We start from the raw sequence: 21,651 nt of genomic DNA on the forward strand, positions 1-21,651 counted from the left end.
CATAAAAAGGTGGTATCTACTTTTATATATTTAGGAATAATGTTCCATAATGATATGAAACCCTTAGGGGCCCATTCATTAAAGTACGAATCCGAATCACAAAATACGAGTCTTTCCGTTTCAATACGAAAATTTCAAGCTGTCATGCTTGAAGCTGCAGCCCTGGATTCTTTAGAAGCTCTGGCTAGGCTCCCTTACCGAGGCTCTTTAACACTACTTCACTACCACCCCAATCGCTTACAGTGATTACAGTCTTTTAAAAATCTCTCCTATTGACACAATGATCCCTAAATATATGGTACCCCAAACTTCTTTATGGGGGAACCCCCTTTATTTGCCCCCTGCCATGCACTTTCGCTATTTATAACTTATGCCCAGTTTCCCACTAGATCCTTGCAGCTGAAAGAGTCATCTCTAGAAAAATACCTACATAGACCAGGCTTGAGAAAGGCTTAATCGTGGTTCTATATTTTATAATTGCAATTAACCCCTCACCCATTAATCAGAATCAAAGGGAAATGGCAAAGTGACACACCAGATTTTTACGATGAAATGTGGGATAATTCCCTAGAGCAAATTCTAGAAATAACAATGCCAGTCAGAGACAGGTTTATTCAAATTAAATGTATTAACTGTGCCTACTTAATTACCCCCAGGCTGTCAAAGCTGTGGTAAAGTGGTAATGCAATATATTAATGAACCACTGTCCTTTGCCAGTATTTACTCTCCGAAAGTATGTTTACTGGGGGTGCTGGAGGATCTTGGGTTATCATCATACCAATGTCTGTGTTACTTGCAACTGTTATTCTATGTTAAAAAAGCCACCTTGTTAAAACAGAAGTCCACTGTATCTCCATCTCTCACCTTTTGAAAGAAACTTATTAACAATATGTTACCCAAACAAAAATTGGTTTACATGTCTAGAGGTTGTCTAGCCAAGTTTAATGTGGTGTGGGACACATGGTTAAAATTCACAATCCTCAAACATGTCTGGCTTGCATAAGCCTTTATGTCTTCCCCCTTTTCTTACTTTTTTTCTCATTTTTTTAATTGTTAAATCTTTAAAACAAACCTGAGAGCAAACAAAACTGTGAAATGCACAGTAACATTTGAATGCTTTGTCTAATAAATGTAAAATGAATCTGTAAGAATCAGCGGCCCAAACACATGTGAGGACCAGAGGCCTGCTCCTAAATTCAGAGAATACGGGGTCTTAAAGGTTTTAATGAGGACCAAGCAGGAAGCAAAACGGGGACACAGATAGGCTGGTACTTGAAAGCAGAAACAATGGCAAAACAAAGCAGGAAGGTAGGGACTGGCACAGGTAGGGTTAATAGACAGGCAAAAGTTTAATGGCCAATGGGCTGAGGCTGACAGTTTTTCAGACACAGAAAGGAAAAAGGACAAAATCTACACCAGGAAGTGTAAGCACTCAGGAACTGGGAACAGAATTGTCTACAGATAGGCAGAATGAGTAAAGGACAAGTCAACCTGCAGAAACACCCTTTCTACTAACTGTTAACCACCCTTAGTACCCACCCCCAGAATGGATAGTTAACCAACAGGTAGTGTATATGGTCATGTAAAAACATGTTTTTTTCAAAACATATCAGTTAATCGAACTTCTCCAGCAGAATTCTGCACTGAAATTCGTTTTTCAAAAAAACAGAACTTTTTTATATTTAATATTTAAATTTCACATGGGGCTAGCCATATTCTTCATTTCCCAGGGTGCCACAGCCATGTGACCTGTGCTCTGATAAACTTCAGTCACACTTTACTGCTGAGCTGCAAGTTGGAGTGATATCACTCCCCTCCCCCCCAGCAGCCAATCAGCAGAACAATGGGATGGGAGCAAGATAGCAGCTCCCAATAGATATTAGAATAGCACTCAATAGTAAGAAATCCAAGTCCGGCTTGGGACTCCTCCAGTTACATGGGAGTAGGAGAAACAATAGGTTACCTGAAAGCAGTCCTAATGTGTAGCACTGGCTCCTTCAGACTCAGGCACAATGCACTGAGATGGCGCCTACACACCAATATGACAACTAAAAAAAATACATTTGTTGGTTCAAGAATAACATTTTTTAAAAGTATAACAAAAAAATCATGACAGTATCCCTTTAAAATGACATTTGTTTTATTTAGGATTACCCAATGGAACATACTACTAAAAAGTATATTTTTAGATGAAGTAGTGTTTTCCATATGAGCTGTTTTATGTGATATATTTTATAGAGACCTACATTGTTTGCGGTATAGTTTTCCTTTAAGCAGTTTTGACTTAGAGAAAAGAGAATGGAATGGCAAGAACAGATGCAAATTGTATCAGAATACCACAGTTTACATCAAAAGAAAAGGTTATTTTAAGGTGAACTACCCTTTAACTGCTGAGCTTTCCTTCCTTGATACCAAAAGAATAATAACTGTGCCTTTTCAAGAAAAAACAGATTGTATTAATTTCTGTCTATTCAATAGGATTCATGCTTATAGAACCAACACAGATATTATTATCCTTAATTTCAATACTCTGCAGCGCTTTACAGAGGTCCCAGTGGAGCTTACTGTCTAATTATTTCTTCTAAGAAAAGAACCCTATCTGTAGGGGTGCATTTAATCATAGACAGTAGCAGCATGTACACACAGTACTGTGCTTCTCAGGTACAGGACTTTATTTCTCTGGAATTTATATGTTGCATGTTGCCTAGAGGAATGATCTTATTACTGAACATATGGTGCTAATAATAAAAATTACTATGCATCATGTATCTAATGTAACCTTCAATTCAGGTTTCCTGTGATCCACTGAATAAAGACCACATTTCCTGTACATATTGTGTTGATAAACTTGCTATCAGGATGGAGGAATCAGGAGGAACTGCAGAAAGAATTGCTGCTGCTGTAGCTTCAATAAAAAAAAATATTCTACTGTTAATATGATTCTGAATCTCTCTTGAGTTTTTTCATATGCTAAACTTGATACATGCAAGTCTGTCTGGCACCTACTTTACTTTACCAATGCTTATTGTAAGTGGCAGTGCTGGGCCTACACTTAAGGGCAGCCAAGGCACACTCTCTCCCTTTATTGCCCCCCCCTACCATTCCCATGCGACCAAACAGCTTTGCCCGGACTTTGACTCCAGAATCACAACTAGCCCCTCTCCCATTTGAAGCACACACCAACCCCCCCCCCTCCACCACACAGCAAGCAGGAAGAAGAGGTACATGCCCAGTAACACCACATAATTTCACCCTAGGCATATGCTTGTTCTGTCTTCCCCTAGTTCAACTATGTGATCCTACAGCTACACAATGAGAGTCCTCTCTGTTCTGTTTATATTTGATTTTCTCAATGATAGTCACCAAAGTCAGTCAAACTTTATTACTCTAAATACCTAAACAGCACTATATCAACCCTTTTGATATTTAATTAAAGTGTAAAATAGGCAAGCAAAAATTGCATGGTAATTTCATTAACAGTGATATGACCAAACCTTTAGACTGTAAGCTCATGTGAGCATGGCCCTCTGATCCAATTTTTATTCTGTAACCCTTGTTTGTTAAATAACTGTAAAGCTCTTCGTAACTTGCTGGTGTTGTGTAAATAAATAAATGATGATGATAATATGGCACTAGCTTTGATTCTCATTGGATGAGTCCTCTGGAATCTGTTATTAAGTTGGGGATGTCTACATTAGAGAGCTAGAGGAAAGGTTTATTTACCCTTTAACTGCCGGATAAAAGGCTTTATCTGCCAACGACGTGCGCCATATGTCGTTTGGCAGATAAAGATTCTCTCTGCAGAAGCGGCATGTGCGGCTTCTGCAGAGTGTTTTTAGTGATGACAGCCCCCTGGGCAATGAGCCAAGGGGGCTGTCATGCCGGTCCTGCAATGCGATTGTTGCAGGACCGACCTCCAAGCAGCAGACGCGATCGCATCTCGTCTGCTGCATGGTCCCCGCTTCCTGTTTCCCCCCCCAGCCGGCCAACTGACCAGGACTGCAGCAGGACAACTAGCCATGCAATCCCTGCTTCTGGATGGGTAAGTGTGTTTTTATTTTTTGCATTTACACACTTACTTACACACACTTACATACATTTATACCTACATACAGCACACAATTTAGCACTTTTTTTGTTTTTGTTTTTCATTTTGCACACTCATATACACTTATATACACTCATATAACTGGGCAGCAAACTGGAAAATGAGGTTCAATGTTGATAAGTGCAAAGTTATGCACTTTGGTAGAAATAATATAAACGCAAACTATCTACTGAATGGTAGTGTGTTGGGGGTATCCTTAATGGAGAAGGATCTAGGGGTTTTTGTTGATAACAAGTTGTCTAATGCCAGGCAGTGTCATTCTGTGGCTACTAAAGCAAATAAAGTGCTGTCTTGTATAAAAAAGGGCATTGACTCAAGGGATGAGAACATAATTTTGCCCCTTTATAGGTCCCTGGTAAGGCCTCACCTTGAGTATGCAGTGCAGTTTTGGGCTCCAGTCCTTAAGAAGGATATTAATGAGCTGGAGAGAGTGCAGAGATGTGCAACTAAACTGGTTAAGGGGATGGAAGATTTAAACTATGAGGTGAGACTGTCGAGGTTGGGGTTGTTTTCTCTGGAAAAGAGGCGCTTGCGAGGGGACATGATTACTCTGTACAAGTACATTAGAGGGGATTATAGGCAGTTGGGGGATGTTCTTTTTTCCCATAAAAACAATCAACGCACCAGAGGTCACCCCTTTAGATTAGAGGAAAGGAGCTTCCATTTGAAGCAGTGTAGGTGGTTTTTCACGGTGAGGGCAGTGAGGTTATGGAATGCCCTTCCTAGTGATGTGGTAATGGCAGATTCTGTTAATGCCTTTAAGAGGGGCCTAGATGAGTTCTTGATCAATCAGAATATCCAAGGCTATTGTGATACTAATATCTACAGTTAGTACTAGTGGTTGTATTTATAGTTTATGTATGTGAGTGTATAGATTGGTAGGTGTGGGTTAGGTGTGCTGGGTTTACTTGGATGGGTTGAACTTGATGGACACTGGTCTTTTTTCAACCCTATGTAACTATGTAACTATGTAACTATATACACACATATGTACACAAACTTTTTTTTTGTATTTTTTTTCCATTTTACCACTCGATTTTAGTTTATTTTCCCTAAAAACTATTTTGACTACGTGACTATTGGATCAAATATTCTGACCACTAATTACACTGTTGTGTGACTTATTTTGTTGTTTCGCTGATTTTTGTGGTTTTATTGCATTTTTATCCCTGTATAAGTGTTCCTGGTCTGTTTTTAGCATAGCTTTGCCAGGTGTAACTTTGGTGTACAAAAATAACTTTACCTATTTTGAATTCATCAGAATGTGTACTTTACAAAAATATATGGTTTTCTGGGGGTCTCTGTATAGTTAGGGGGTGTAACGGCACATAATACGCTGTCAGGGGGCTCTGTGTGCAAAAGCTGAGTTGGCAGGCGAGAATTCCATATGCACTATTTTCATTTTGGGATCAGTACATACCACAGACTTTGGTATATCTATGCATATTGGGTATTAAACTGTTTAGTAGACCTTAGGGGTGATTTGCCTTTGTACGCAAGAAATTGTTTGAGATAAATGCGGCAAACTGCAACATTTTTAGGCGATTTTCTGAAATATCATAAAAACTGGCAAACTTAGGAAAGCTTTGCAGCTTGGTACTTTGGAGTAAAAGGAATGTGTACCCATTATAGATTCGAGGGAATATGTACTTTCCAAAAATATGTGATTGTCTGGGGTGAGCTTACTTTTTTGTAGCATTATCCCACATAAAGGATGTAAATGTGTTGATTTTCTGAAATGACACATCATATGGGGGTATGTTCCCATTAGGGCCCCTACATGCCACATATTTAGGTAAACCTATACATATTGGGCATCAAACTGTTCAGTGGACCAGTTTGTTTTATCTTGGTACCTAATGCTATGTGGGAGATAAGATGCTGCAAAGTGGAAGCTTTGAGGGGATTTTTGGAAATGTCATCAAAATTGCCAAATTTAGGAAAGCTTTGTGGCTTGGTACTTTGGAGTAGATAGACATGGGTACCCATTTTGAATTCAGGGGAATGTGTACTTTCCAAAAATATATGACTTTCTGGGGAGAACCTACTTTTTACTAGCTTTATCCCACATATAATGATGTAAATGTGTTGATTTTGCAGGAGCTGAAATGACAGAAATGATAGATCATATGGGGGTATGTTCACATTGGGGCCCCTACATGCCACATACTTAGGTATACTTATACATATTGGGTATCAAACTGTTAGTGGACCCCTGGCATTCATATTTAGGGTGTTTTATTTGGTTACTTTATGACCTGTAGGAGATAAGATACTATAGACTGGAAGCTTTGAAGCAATTTTTTAAAACCTTCACAAATTTTGATAAAAACCTATAACTTTAGGAAAGCATTGTGACTTGATAGTTTGGAGTATTCTGGATTCCCCAGAATCTGTTCTTTCCAAAAATGTATAATTTTCTGGGATAAACCTTCTGTTAGTGGAATTTTTGTCCTTGAAATCTAAAGTATGCAGCTTTCTGAAGCAGTGCTTTGGAAATTTGGTAGTGTGCTGCTGGGAGTTTTTGACCTATACAAGTGAGAAATCTCCATAAAACTATATATATTTGGTATTGGCACGTTCAGGAGACATGGGACTTTCCAAATCAGTTGTATTTTCGTGCATAAAATAATTTTTGTTTCTGGTATTTGTGTTTATATTATGGAAAATTAGTTTGTTTTTTTTTTTTTTTTTAGACATTTAGAAGCCCATATCTTGTTACAGAATTGGAATTACCATATTTTGAAAGCTTAGGTTGTCCTGAAAAAAACTATATATTGTTTTCCTGGGTAAACAAAAAGTTCCCCCGAGGAAAGGCCCCTAAAGTGAAACAGTGCAAAAATGTTCATAAACTGTCTGGCAAAACAAGTTCCGCTTAGATCAAAACGGCCGGCAGTGAAAGGGTTAAAGAAACATTATACTTGTGTTTGATTTTCTTTTTTTTTTCTTGTGTTTTCTTTCTTTTTTAAGGTTTTTATTGGTTAGAATTTTATACTACAGAAACATAAGCATGATGGTCTGTCATAATGTTATGTACCAGCTCTATTGTGTTACCTCTTGCATAACAGTAGTTATGCAATGTATAGTTTGCTCTAATGATGAGCGCAAATTTTTTGCCAGGCATGGATCTCCTGCAAAATCCCATATTGCCATCTGTGATTTTTTTTTTTTTTGCGAAACTGCTGCTAAAATTCGCCACATCAAAAATTCAGCGAGTGAGGAAAAAATTGTGGTCATGTCAAAAAGGTTGCAGTCACGTCAAAAAAGCAGTGGTTGCTTCAAAAATATGTAAAAAAAATAGTGAGTCAAAAAGGTCACCTCAAAAAAGTCATGTGGGAGATGCATTTCTCACATTTTTTGCCATTTTGTTAATTTTTCAGCAGTTTCCAAATTCTGCACCAAAGTGAAATGGAACAGATTCACTTGTTTGCTCATGTTTTAAAATACATTTTTATACAACTGAGAAAGAAAAGTAAGAAAGAGAGAAAACAGGAAGAAATACATTTTGTTGACTAAATGGAAGTTGAAAAAGGTCAAGTGAGGATTACAGTTGCAGCAATTTTATTGCATTTAAATTCCCAAACAATGAGTTTTCCAAGTAATGGGCCCAAGGAATCACTCCATCTCCCCTTCATAGCTTCTCTCCATAAGGCTGTATCTAATGAAAGGAATGGAAGTATTACTATAAGGTGGGGCTGACAAGGTTAGGGTTCTTTTGAGTTGTTATGGGAAAAAAGGCACCTGCAAGGGGGCATGATTACTTGCTACAAGTAAATTAGATGACAAATTGCAGGGGCTGACATTATATACAGAGAACAGGGGATCTTTTTTCCCATAGAAAAGATCAATGCAGCAGAGGCAACCCCTTTAGAGTAGAGGAACAGACCTTTCAGTTGAAGCAGCATAGGTGGTTTTTCATTATGAGGGCAGTAAAATTGTAGAATGCCCTGCCAGGTGATGTTGTGATGGCAGATACACCCCAGTGGGATTTTTTGTTACTTTATAACGTTATATTTTTTTGTATTTGTTGTAATTAGTTTCATTTTGAGGAATCCCATAGGTCTACACTGCAGCATGTTTTGATACTGGGAACAGTCCTTTTGAGGATCCAGAAAAGGTGTGTCAGTTTTAGGCTGCTAGTCTACTTGATTAATAATATCAGTAGATGTGAGGTACACCCCAGCCCACCTATGGTTTTGAGATTTAATACATGTGGGGTCCGCCTCCTCCCCCCAAAATTAAGTTGGACATAGCTTTCTGGAGAGAGCGAGTCATTCTGGGAAGTGTATATGGTATTGTGGGAGCAGCAGCATCTTGACAGCAGTAGATCTGCTGAACCAGGATAAGTTATATGTATGCCATGCAAGCAAGTCCTTTTCAGGTTAACTTGTAATTTGGGATAACTGGCAGTATCATATAAAGTACCAGCCAATGGGATGTGATAAATGCCCAAGTATCTAAGTGCTAACAAATCTGTTTTCCATTGGTAGTCAAAAGCAAATTGCAAGAGTCTGATTTACATATTTGATAACTTCAATGGAAAGGTGTGTGGTTTTGTGGCATTAATTTTATATTAGTTAAATAATATCTTTATATTAGATTTGGTAATAAGGTTCAAGGTGAAGTTGGTGTAAGCAAAATGTTGTCTGCAAAGACAGTAGTAGTCACCTACTAAGATTCCCTTGATATCAGGGGCATTTCTGATTGTATGGGCTAGGGGCTCTAAACAATGGGGCATATATCAATGAGGACATTGCTGACAAGTTACACCTTTAATATCAATTATGTTAAACTGATAGATACACAGGCTGAAGGAGTGGAATTGTCTTGTCGAACACATATCTCCAATCTAGCCTATTCAATGCCTTGTGGGCATCAAGAGACAGAAGTAGAGAGGAAGACTGTAGGTTGGTGCCAAGCAGGATGATTGCTTTGCAGATGTTGCCAGTTTCCTGACTTCCTGGCACAAATCCCATGTCAGGCTTACCTCTGCCAGATGCTTGGATTGCAGGAAGGACGACTGAAGCACTCCCCTACGCTTCCCACTGAGTTCTCAGATCCTGGGTATGTAGACAGGGTGAGCTCAGATGAGGAATAGCAGAGGTGCTAATACCGAGGCACAGATCTCTGCTGGGTGCAGGAGACAGGAAACAGGATTAAGCAAGCGAAGTCACAAGGCAGGCCGTAGATCTGGACAGGTAGCAAACAGGAACGTGATGAACAAGCCAAAAGTCAGGACAGGCAGCAAACTTGAGGAGTCGAGGTCCAAAGCCGAAGTCACAACCGGGAGTTCAATCAGAATGCAGAAGGAAGACGAAGTCGGGAGCAAAAGCAGGGGTCAAACCAGAAATCAGGAACAGGAACCGCTTAGTGTCAATCAGTAAAGACGATCACCTCGCACTGGACTGAAGGCCGCGGCGTCTTTTTAAACGCGATGCGCATGCGCCTGTTTTCGCGCGGAAATGCGCCGAAGCGTGCGCACGCCGACGTGACCACGTCAATGCGCGCGCGCAGATACGCACGGGTGCACGCGAATAATCGCGCATGCGCTGAACTGGCGGCTTAGCGCGAGCAGTGCGGATCGCCTGACATTGCCCCCCCCCGAGGTGCGACCTCCGGGCGCAAGTAGATGCTGGTTTTTCAGGATGTTTCTTATGAAAACTTCTTACCAGCAAGGGAGCATGAACATCAGATGCGGATTCCCATGAATTCTCCTCTGGAGAATACCCCTTCCATTGGATCAGATATTGCAACCGACCTCTTCTTATTCTTGAATCCAAAATTGACTGAACTTCAAACTCCTCAACACCTTCGATAGGAACAGGATCGGGAGGCTTGGCACTTCTCCTCACAAAGCGATTCTTGACCACTGGTTTTAGTAACGCAGCATGAAACACAGGATGAATCTTGTAAGAAGACGGTAATTTCAATTTAAAGGCTACCTCATTGACTTGTTTTGTGATAGGAAACGGGCCAACAAATTTCTGACCTAATTTCTTAGTTGGGCACGGGAGTTTGATATGACGAGTGGATAACCACACAGAATCTCCCAACTTAAATTCAGGATCACTTCTTCGCTTGCGATCTGCAAAAAATTTAAAATTCCTTTGAGCCTGTTTCATAGCAGATTGAATTAATTGGACATTATTAGAAATAAAAGAAAGTCTATCCTGGACCGCTGGCACTGAAACTTCCTTAGGAAAATTTGGGAGAACTTGCGGATGAAACCCAAAATTGGCATAAAAAGGAGTTTGTTTAATGGAAGAATGCACAGAATTGTTATATGCAAACTCCGCTAGTGGCAAAAGTTCATACCAATTGTCTTGTAAAAAAGACGAAAAACAACGCAGATACTGCTCAAGAGTTTGGTTAGTTCTCTCTGTTTGACCGTTGGATTCAGGATGGAAAGCAGTAGAGAGAGCAAGTTTTATTTTTAAAGCATTACAAAGGGTTCTCCAAAACCTGGAGGTGAATTGTACCCCACGGTCAGATATAATTTCGTCCGGAACCCCATGTAAACGAACCACCTCCCTAATGAAAACTTCAGCAGTGGTTACTGCAGACGGAATACTGGTCAGAGGGATGAAATGTGCCATCTTGGATAACCGGTCAACAACCACAAAAATAGTATTGAACCCATGAGAATGAGGGAGTTCAACAATAAAGTCCAAGGAAACTGACCCCCAAAGTCTGTCCGGTATAGGTAATGGATGAAGAAGACCTAAATGTTTGGTGCGTGATTCCTTAAAACGGGCACAAACTTCACAAGACAAAACATATTGATTACAGTCTCTGATCATTCCTGGCCAATAAAAAGATCTTTTAGCTAAATCAACAGTCTTGCGTCCCCCCATGTGACCTGCTAATGGATGATCATGAATTAATCGAAGAACATCCAATCGCAAAGCTTCTGGTACAAAAATTCTATCCTTAAAAAATAGAAGACCATCTTTATTCCGAAGTTGATCAGAAGGAACTACAGAAGAGGATTGTTCCAACATCTTAGCCACTAGATCAGTTTGTAATAACAAAAAATTTTGAGGTCTAAGGATGGTATCAGATTGAGTTTCAACATTTTCATCATGGAACATACGAGAAAGGGCGTCAGCTTTATGATTTTGAGAACCAGGTCTGTATGTTATATGAAAATTGAATCTGGAAAAAAATAAAGCCCAGCGAGCCTGTCTTGGTCTTAAACGTTTGGCTGTACGTAAATATTCCAGATTTCTATGATCTGAAAAGATGAGAATAGGATGGGAGGAACCTTCTAGATATTGACGCCATTCTTCGAAAGCTACTTTGATGGCCAAAAGTTCTCTGTCAGAAACGTCATAGTTCTTTTCGGAGGGGGAGAGTTTTTTTGAAAAAAAAGCCACAGGATGAAGAAAATTCTGCAAACCGGACCTCTGCGAAAGGACAGCTCCCACAGCAGTCTCTGAGGCATCCACTTCAACAACAAACGGTAATGAAGGATCAGGATGCTTGAGGATAGGAGCCGACGTAAAAAGTTCCTTTAATTTGTCAAAAGCAGACTGAGCTTGAGAAGACCACTGAAAACGTTTAGTGGTACTGGTTAAGTCCGTGATGGGAGAAATAATCTTTGAGAAATTGCGAATAAACCTCCTGTAAAAATTAGAAAAACCGATAAATCTCTGTGTCGCCTTACGACTAGTCGGAACTGGCCAATTCAGAACTGCTGACACCTTCTTAGGGTCCATGAGAATCCCATCAGTTGAGATGACAAAACCAAGAAATTCAATAGAGGTCTTGTGGAACTCACATTTTTCAAGTTTAGCAAACAATGAATGTTCCCGTAACCTGCTAAAAACTTTTCTCATATGAATCTCGTGTTCTTTAATTGAGGAAGAAAAAACCAAAATGTCATCCAAATAGACTATAACGAATTGATCAAGGAAGTCTCTAAAAATGTCATTAACGAGGTGTTGGAAAGTGGCGGGTGCGTTACATAATCCAAATGGCATCACGAGATATTCAAAATGACCGTAACGTGACCTGAAAGCTGTCTTCCATTCGTCCCCCTTACGAATTCTTACCAAATTATATGCACCACGTAAGTCCAATTTAGAAAAAATCTTAGCCTCTCGTAGGTTCTGGAACAATTCTGGAATTAAGGGAAGAGGATAACGATTTTTCACAGTGATCAAATTTAATTGCCTGTAATCGATACAAGGTCGTAGCGAATGATCCTTTTTCTCAACAAAGAAGATACCGGCCCCAGCTGGAGACGTGGATGGACGAATGAAGCCTTTTTCAAGATTTTCATCGATATACTTTTTCAACACAATCAATTCAGGTTCAGACAACGGATAAATGCGACCAAAAGGAATGGCGGCCCCCGGCAATAAATCGATCGGACAATCGTACACCCGATGAGGAGGAAGAGTGTCAGCGCCTTTCTCATCAAAAACATCTTTGAATTCATGGAGATAGTTAGGAACAACAGCAAATTGAGTGTCAGTTGCAGGAGCCACTGCCATCGAATGAGATTTCTCTAACAAATGAGAAGAACAAGTCTTAGAATCAAAATGAATGTCCCCAGTGTTCCAATTTATTGATGGGTTGTGCAGTCTTAGCCAAGGAAACCCCAGAAGAATAGGGAATAAAGGAGAAGCGACAACATCAAACGAAATGGTTTCAATATGTTTAGAGTCCAAAAATACTTCCAAAGGTAAAGTCTCTAGGGTAACGGGACCAGAAGTGATGGGCGAACCGTCAGCTGTCCTCAACGATAGTGGTTGCATCTTAGGTCGGGTGGGCACCGCGTGTTCTTTAATGAAGTCGAGATCCATAAAGCAACCACAGGCTCCCGAATCAATGACCACTGTGCTTTTGAGACAGTCCTGAGGCCACTGTAAAACAACAGGGAATGAAAGAGATGTTGGTTCTCTAAAAGTCACACAGGGAGACATGGCAGGACATCTAGTCTTACCCTTAGGACGAGTTGGGCAATCCTTCAGGAAGTGACCAGGTTGACCACAATATAGACATAAGTTTAACTGGCGTCTACGGGTACGTTCCTCAGACGATAAAGCAGACCTCACTAGACCAATTTGCATGGGTTCAGAAGTATCACCCGCATGGGCAGCAGCTTGAAGATTCCCAGAGGTTCTTGGGGATAACCAGGACATTGAAGAAGGCTGAAGTCTTTCTGCACGTCTTTCCCTCAAGCGGCGGTCAATCTGGACAGAAAGGTCAATAAGTTCCTCAAGACCCTGAGGAACTCCCACACGGGCCAATTCATCTTTCAGAGTCTCTGACAGCCCATTGCGAAACTGATGTTTTAAAGCCTGCGTATTCCATTCGGTATCAGCAGCATAGCGGCGGAAATCCGACACATATTCTTCTACAGGCCTTTTACCCTGTGTCAAAGAGCGTAGAGCCGCTTCAGCAGTGACTTCTCTATGGGGGTCATCATACAGCTGAGCCATAGCATGAATGAAGGTATTAGCATCAATAAGAATAGAACTGCGACGCTCCAACAACCGATGAGCCCACGTCTGTGGTTCCCCCGATAACAAGGAAATCATCACTCCCACCTTAGTTTGTTCTGAAGAAAAGGTATAGGGCTGAAGAGAAAATAATAGTCTGCAGCTATTAATGAAAGTGCGAAACTGACGTCTGTCACCAGAAAATTTATCAGGAAGCGGAACCTTGGGTTCGAAAGGACGTCCTGTGTATTCAGCAGAAGGAGAGGCAGACATAGCAGGTGCAGCAGGTGGAACAGGGTTAGATGGATCACTCAGCCCTTGAACCTGGGTTTGTAAGTGCTGATAACTACCTTGCAAGTCTCTCACAGCCTGAGTTAGTGATGCCAATTGCTGGGATATTTGATCAAAAGGGGAAGCAGCAGATTCCTCAGCCGGATCCATCTTTACCTTGGCGAGGTGATACTGTCAGGCTTACCTCTGCCAGATGCTTGGATTGCAGGAAGGACGACTGAAGCACTCCCCTACGCTTCCCACTGAGTTCTCAGATCCTGGGTATGTAGACAGGGTGAGCTCAGATGAGGAATAGCAGAGGTGCTAATACCGAGGCACAGATCTCTGCTGGGTGCAGGAGACAGGAAACAGGATTAAGCAAGCGAAGTCACAAGGCAGGCCGTAGATCTGGACAGGTAGCAAACAGGAACGTGATGAACAAGCCAAAAGTCAGGACAGGCAGCAAACTTGAGGAGTCGAGGTCCAAAGCCGAAGTCACAACCGGGAGTTCAATCAGAATGCAGAAGGAAGACGAAGTCGGGAGCAAAAGCAGGGGTCAAACCAGAAATCAGGAACAGGAACCGCTTAGTGTCAATCAGTAAAGACGATCACCTCGCACTGGACTGAAGGCCGCGGCGTCTTTTTAAACGCGATGCGCATGCGCCTGTTTTCGCGCGGAAATGCGCCGAAGCGTGCGCACGCCGACGTGACCGCGTCAATGCGCGCGCGCAGATACGCACGGGTGCACGCGAATAATCGCGCATGCGCTGAACTGGCGGCTTAGCGCGAGCAGTGCGGATCGCCTGACATCCCACTTGTTACCAATGTTTTAGAATGGGAAGGTTTTTTTCAAACAGTTTCAGATCTGAATTTATTAAAGAAATAGGCTAGTAGCTGTTGTGATTATGTTGGTCTTTCTCTGCTTTTGGTATCATTACATAATATACACATAATTTGAATGCACCATGTAGGAAATGAGGCCTCTAGATATTATTGAAAAAGCTGTTTGAAAGCTTTTTTAAAAGGTATAAAGTTTTGGATATTTTTAAATAATATTTACCCATATATCCATCAGGACTATGTTTTCCTGATTTTGAAAACCTGATTACCTGATCTATATCCTCTGTAGCTATTGGTGAAACAAGCATTTTTCCTGTGTTTCTTTGGTAGTCCATGCGTGCTTCAGCTAGACAAAATCTCATTCCCTGGTTACAAAATGCTCCAGTGCATGATATGCAACTGGCTATTATTGTAAATAGCATTGTTTCCAATTTCGAGAGGACTAACAGGCATTTTTTAAATAAATGAGACAAAATTGTCTTGTAAAAGACAGGGAAACGTGGTGCCAAATTCAGGGAGGGTAACCCACTGAAAAGCCTCAGAATATGCAGGACTGCAAAAAAAAGTTTAAAATGCAGCAAAAAGATTAGGCTTTCATTGTAAACAAGTACTTTCTCACTGCTGCCCCCTTAGGTCTCAAAATAAATGACTCAAAATCACAGACATATGACTATCTACCAAAAAGAATCCTTTTTACTAGTGTGCGATCAGTTATAGTGCTATTATCAAGCACACACAGAACTCTCTTCGGTTGGGGCCTATAGTTTAAAAAAATGGTTTGTCTAAATAGAGCACCCCTCAACCCATCTCAGCGAATGGCAAATGCTCTGCTTATGGCTGTTTTCCACCTTTGCATAGTGGAGGTTAAACAGCCATGTGTGCCATAGGCCATAGAGCATTAGCCAAGAAACAGATCCTCAAGCAAAGGCTCTCATTTTTCCATTTCATCCCACAAACCAATTCCTCCTCTACGCCAGCTAGTGTTGCTACCTCTGAAGTCTGGAATGGCGCATGTCACATCTATCTTCATCTGTCGTCAAAATGTGGGAGATTCAAATGCACTTAATTACAAAATGACACTAGTTTGCTATCATCAAGCTTACTTTCTGCAGGGCAAATGAGGCAAGCGCATATGAGGCAAAGACACTGCTAAAAAAAGAAGTCCTTTTATAAAAAAGAACAGGGATGTAGTATTTCCAAAACATGTGCATTGAATAAAAACATTCCAAGAAACTCATTGCAATGCTCTCTCCCTGTTTTCTTTTTCTCTTCTTACACATTGCTTGTGCCAGTTTTACTTCACTACTGCATGTGTTTTTAATTAGATTTCTTTTTAAGTAACATTGTTACATATCACTCGGTTTCACTCTGTCAATTATGCGATTTGCCCGTGTGTAAGCCTGCAAGAATTCTTCTCTAATACTCCCTCAGTTGTGCTGGACTTAACAAACTAGAAAAACACTCCCTAAAGATTGTTTCCATCAAATGAAACGTCTGGAAAATCCCCTTTTAGCTGAGAGAAATTCTCTGTTGGGATCTGTTCAAATATTTGGAGTTTTTAAGGTCTATTTTGGATTGATATTTAAGCTTCATGGTTTCAAAAGGTGGAAATTGTCCTATAAAGATCAATTTTCATTCAGGTTAAAGTTATTTAGTCTAAAGAACGTTTTATATGGCATGTTACCTGTCAGACAGCTTATTTTAAAGTGCTTTTTAATATCCCAGTGTTGAAATGAAAAGTGTAATTATGGCTGAAAATTTTCCTGAGTTCGGTAGAGTGGCCTGATGATATTTCACTTTCCACTGAGCACTTTAGGTGAAGAATGAGCCTTGTGGTTCTTACCATACAGCTTAAAAGAATGGTGAGTGTTCCATAACTTTTATTGCTCCAAGAAAACCAGAGCTCCCTATCCAAAATTAGCTAAATCCTTGATTTATTCAAAGGGCATGTAACCCTATCCACTCCGCTTCTGGCTCTTTTGAGAGTGTACATGTGTGGCGCTTACCCAATGGCACAGGACAAACCTGAATCACTCCGCAGTGGCATTGGAAGAGACTGGGTACCTGGTACTTATTAGCGCAGTGCCTCCACCTAGTGGGATCTGGGAATGCACCTACGGGTGGCCCCACTAGAAACAATAATAATGCACATACAGTATTGATAAACAAAATAATTTTTTATCTGAAATAAAGGGGAAACTAATACATATACAAACAAACACTCCTAACAAAGTGGCAACAAGGGCCTTACTAACTACCTTTGCCAGCGTAAGCTTTCTCACTAACTGTGTAAAGTCACATGCCCCTTGCTTTGACATGGGTATACAGTAGGTTGGCATGGATATTCATAATCTGCAATATGCATTACGATAATACAGCACCTCTCTCTCTGTCTCTCTCTATGCAACCCTGCCCTTTAAATTTTGCATCTCGTAGATTATACCTATTTTGTAATGTTTGAGGCTGGATCTGCTTTCATCCATGGACAAAGAAAATTAAAATGAAAAAAACCTGTGTATCTCGGAGCTACTGTGTTATTGAGTGTGGATATGCACATTCAGAGAATTGAAGTAACCCCTCTAGAGTTCCCTACACATTATTTCTTGTACTTATGTATAGGAAGATGTGTGTATGTAGGGGATAGTGTGGCTACATATAGTGATTTTAGGCCTATGCTTAACCTGCAGTGTTATAAAACTCTCAGGCCTATGCTTAACCTGCAGTCATTGCAGAATCTGCCTTTAATTATTCATTCCTTAACGCTAAACATATAACACTGGGTTGAAAAGAGGATGGTACTGAGGTTGACATATCACAATGATATATTTGCAGCAGGTGAGGCTGCGCTGGTTGTTAGTATGCAAAGGAATCCTACACAGATGTTTCAGCTGGTGGCAACTTATTGTAGAAATTCTTCATACCGCACACTTTCTTGCCCTAATATCCTACTACTAGGTCACAGTTAATTGATTTAGCATTCCCTAATATCTGTGTATGCATTTACACCTAGTTCTTGCAATTCCTTGAAAACAGGTTGTTTATTTCATTGGTGATTCCATAGGTAATGCTGGTTGCCCTATATGGTCCCTTGATCACAGTGTAATACCTGTATTGGCCAGCAGAATTTGCAGCCATCTCTCAATATGTTAGATAACATCAAGATGACTGACTTTATGTTCTTTTTGGACTTTGTAATTGACTTTATGTTATTATTTTATTCTTGAACCAACAAATTTTTTTTGTAGTTGTAAAATTGGTGTGTAGGCGCCATCTCAGTGCATTGTGCCTGAGTCTGGGATTTCAGAAGAAGCCAGCACTTCACAATGCAACTGCTCTCAGATAAGCTGTTGTTTTTTCTACTCAGTATGACTTGAGGAGCCATGACTTGGCTGGGCTGGCCTTGGATCTTTACTATTGAGTGCTATTCTCATATCTACCATTAGTAGGAGCATGGGAGCATTTTTAGCAATGCAGGGGTCAGGGAGCTGCTCTTGTGCCACCTTCCCAATGTCTGGGGGCATCTGGCAAAAGAATGTCTAGCCCCATGTCAAATTTCAAAATTAAATATACAAAAATATGTTTACATTTTTTGTGGTGGTTTCGTGAAAACATTTGCCAATGGCGCAATGTGGAATTTCACTGCAGATCCATGCCTGGCGAAAATATTTGCTCATCGCTATGTATTAACTATTGCGTTTAGAATAAAGACTTATACATAATATATATGTAATTATGTCTTGTGATAAACAAATCCAGTGCATGTTTTTGCACAGAGAATAATTCCACCCTGCCAGGTTGTATCACAAAAAGAATGATATTCTTGAATGTGGAATTTCTTGTTTGTTTGCTGGCATTACAAGCTACTGTTTTGTTACTATAAAGAAAAAGGAAATCATTTTTAAAAATTAGAATTATTTGATTAAAATGGAGTCTATGGGAGATGGCCTTACTGTAATTTGGAGCTTTCTGGATAAGGGATACCATACCTGTATTGTGAAAGCAAAATGATATTGCATATGTACAAATACAATTCTGTTGTTTCAAAAAAGGAGAATCAAGAGATTGCTTAAAAAGGTCTAATCTATGAAACTATTGACTAATAAGTTTAAAATCTCAGGTATCGGAAGGAATATAAGGTTTCAATAGGAAAAAGGAGAAGGATTTAAGATTCTGGTCTTTGTCTCAGGGAGGGCTGGGTTATATTATTGTTATGGCTACTGTGTCAATTCCTTGATGCTCTTCATACATCACAACCTACAAACATAAAGGACAAGGTAGAATGTCATAAGGCCAGACCCTTCCTGTGCCCAGTGCCATTTCCCTATGAACAACTGCTCAGGGGCTCCAGCCAAGCAGATGAGGTCAGACGTGGCATGTTTGGTAGGTTTATAACAGAGAGATATACCCTATTCTCTGGTCACGGCGCAAGGAATGAAGGATCAGGCACATACTACATAGTTACAGAAGCATGCATGTACACTATAGGGACATTTGTAGTTAAGCCAATCTCTGTATACAAAACGAGCCATAATTATGACACCATAAAAACCCTAAGCAACAAATGAATTCCATTTGTAGCTTGCTCAATACCAAACACGATATTACTAATAAATACACTGCCTTGTATGCCAAAACTTCCTTGAATATATTATATGAAACTATTTACCCCCTACAGAAAAAGGATATTACAAGCCACTGATTCATTTCATAACCTTCTCATGAATCACTTGTGATTTCTAATATCTTTCCAAACTACAGTATGTTGTATATTATCTTATGTATGTTAAAGGACCAATTTCTATGCATTTAAATATACTATTTTGTTACATTTCACTTGAACAAACTGTATTTTTGGACCAGAAGCTCAACTATAGTTTATATAAATTGTCATGAAGGGAAGCCATTTAACACAGCACACAAGTTACATAGCACATTACAGGGGTGGGTCAAGCAGACTGGGCGCCCTAGGCAATCTGGTTGGCCACCTCGCCCCTACACCTTTCCCCCTCCAAGTGGCAAAGTTACTGACAAAGGAGCACTGACTCGGGATAGGCAGGAGAGGTACCTCCCTGCCCCCCCCCATTGTTGTGCCCTAGACAGGTGCCTATTCTGCCTACCATAGGCGGAGGGTGACTTTTTTGTTTGGGGAGGCTAAATATGGGTCGTACACAGACTGACCTACAGCTAATGTGAGACTTTGTGGATTCGCTGCTGGTGTAAAAAATTAACCTCCCAACTACCTCTTGCCATTCCCACTGACTCCCAGGGATACTGTGTTAAGTGCGGGTGGGGGAGCTTTTTTAACCCTAAAATGCTTAGGATGTAAAAGCATTAATTTTATACATTTGTGTTCGTGATCAGTTAGCTTCAAGGGGTAGTTAACCTTTAAATTAACTTTTAATATGATGTAGACATTGATATCCTGAGACAAGTTGCAACAGGTCCTCTTTTATTTTTAATGGTTTTTCGGTTATTTAGCTTATTGTTCAGCAGCTCTCCATTTGGTAATGTAGTGAGACGCAGTCTTTATATACAAAACCAGCACATTATATGCCGTGAGGAGCAGTCTTTATATACAAAACCAGCACATTATATGCCGTGAGGAGCAGTCTTTATATACAAAACCAGCACATTATATGCAGTGAGACGCAGTCTTTATATACAAAACCAGCACATTATATGCAGTGAGACGCAGTCTTTATATACAAAACCATCACATTATATGCAGTGAGACGCAGTCTTTATATACAAAACCAGCACATTATATGCCGTGAGACGCAGTCTTTATATACAAAACCAGCACATTATATGCCGTAGGGAGCAGTCTTTATATACAAAACCAGAACATTATATGCAGTGAGACGCAGTCTTTATATACAAAACCAGCACATTATATGCAGTGAGACGCAGTCTTTATATACAAAACCAGCACATTATATGCCGTGAGACGCAGTCTTTATATACAAAACCAGCACATTATATGCCGTAGGGAGCAGTCTTTATATACAAAACCAGCACATTATATGCAGTGAGACGCAGTCTTTATATACAAAACCAGCACATTATATGCCGTGAGACGCAGTCTTTATATACAAAACCAGCACATTATATGCAGTGAGACGCAGTCTTTATATACAAAACCAGCACATTATTTGCCGTCAGGAGCAGTGGGTACTGATGGCAGATATTCAGGCCCTGGCACTATAACACTGGCACGGATACACAGCATTGGCCCCACTGTAACTAACTAGAAATGAAAAAAACAATGACAAAAGAAATATAGAAAGTGCAAATAACAAATATATAAAAGCACAATGAGCTTTGTCAGGGGGAAAAGTTAACTTACGATCCATCTGTTAGGGTAGGGGATAGGGATATTATACAGTAGATATCAGGTGACAAAAAACAATTAAATTTCAGCTAGTGATTCAGCCTTTAGAACATATAAAGTATAGTACTTGTGTACAGTACCTGTGTATAGTGCCTGTGGGATTAAAACTGCAGCAAAAGTTCAAAGTTGGTTCTTGGGTAAAGTTTACAGCCTGCAGATTCTTCTTTTCTTTGTCTTCAATTCTGCACTGTCTCCAGTTTGGAAAATCTCCTGATCCCTGTCTGCATCTGCGCCTTGATTGGTCAATTTTACTGCCTGTCAAGAAAGCTGTGCTCTGATTGGAGAATCCACAAGAAGAAAGATCCAAGCAGAGCACAGCTGATTTCTACACTGCTCCGACAGTGCACCAACGGAGCCAGGTTTTAAGGTGCCAAAGCAGGTTTGGGGAGGCTTAGCCTATGCTGCCTACCCCTAGTTCTGGCCCTAGGGGTGCCTAACAAAATGGTTTGTTGTGGTTTTAGCTAACAGTGTTTAACCAGGGTGATTAAAATGGCTCATTCATGGATTTCTAAAGAACTATAGAATGAAAATGTTTTACTGATAAAATAGAATTTGTATGTGCTGGATGAATTCATAGAAACTTGTAAAAATTT

At 40.2% G+C, this 21,651-nt stretch overlaps 1 long non-coding RNA gene across 1 annotated transcript in view; it reads right to left on the bottom strand.

Annotated features, from left to right (window-relative positions):
* Positions 1-7,685: 7,685 nt before the first annotated feature.
* The window catches only part of LOC116409481, a 32,572-nt gene continuing 18,606 nt past the window's right edge, over positions 7,686-21,651 (bottom strand). The window contains exon 3 of the long non-coding RNA XR_004221870.1: positions 7,686-7,766. This is a non-coding gene — a long non-coding RNA (uncharacterized LOC116409481). The remainder of the gene's footprint in view (positions 7,767-21,651) is intronic.

The sequence above is a fragment of the Xenopus tropicalis genome, chromosome 3 (genome assembly GCF_000004195.4).
Source record: "Xenopus tropicalis strain Nigerian chromosome 3, UCB_Xtro_10.0, whole genome shotgun sequence".
Classification (NCBI taxonomy): Eukaryota; Metazoa; Chordata; class Amphibia; order Anura; family Pipidae; genus Xenopus; species Xenopus tropicalis.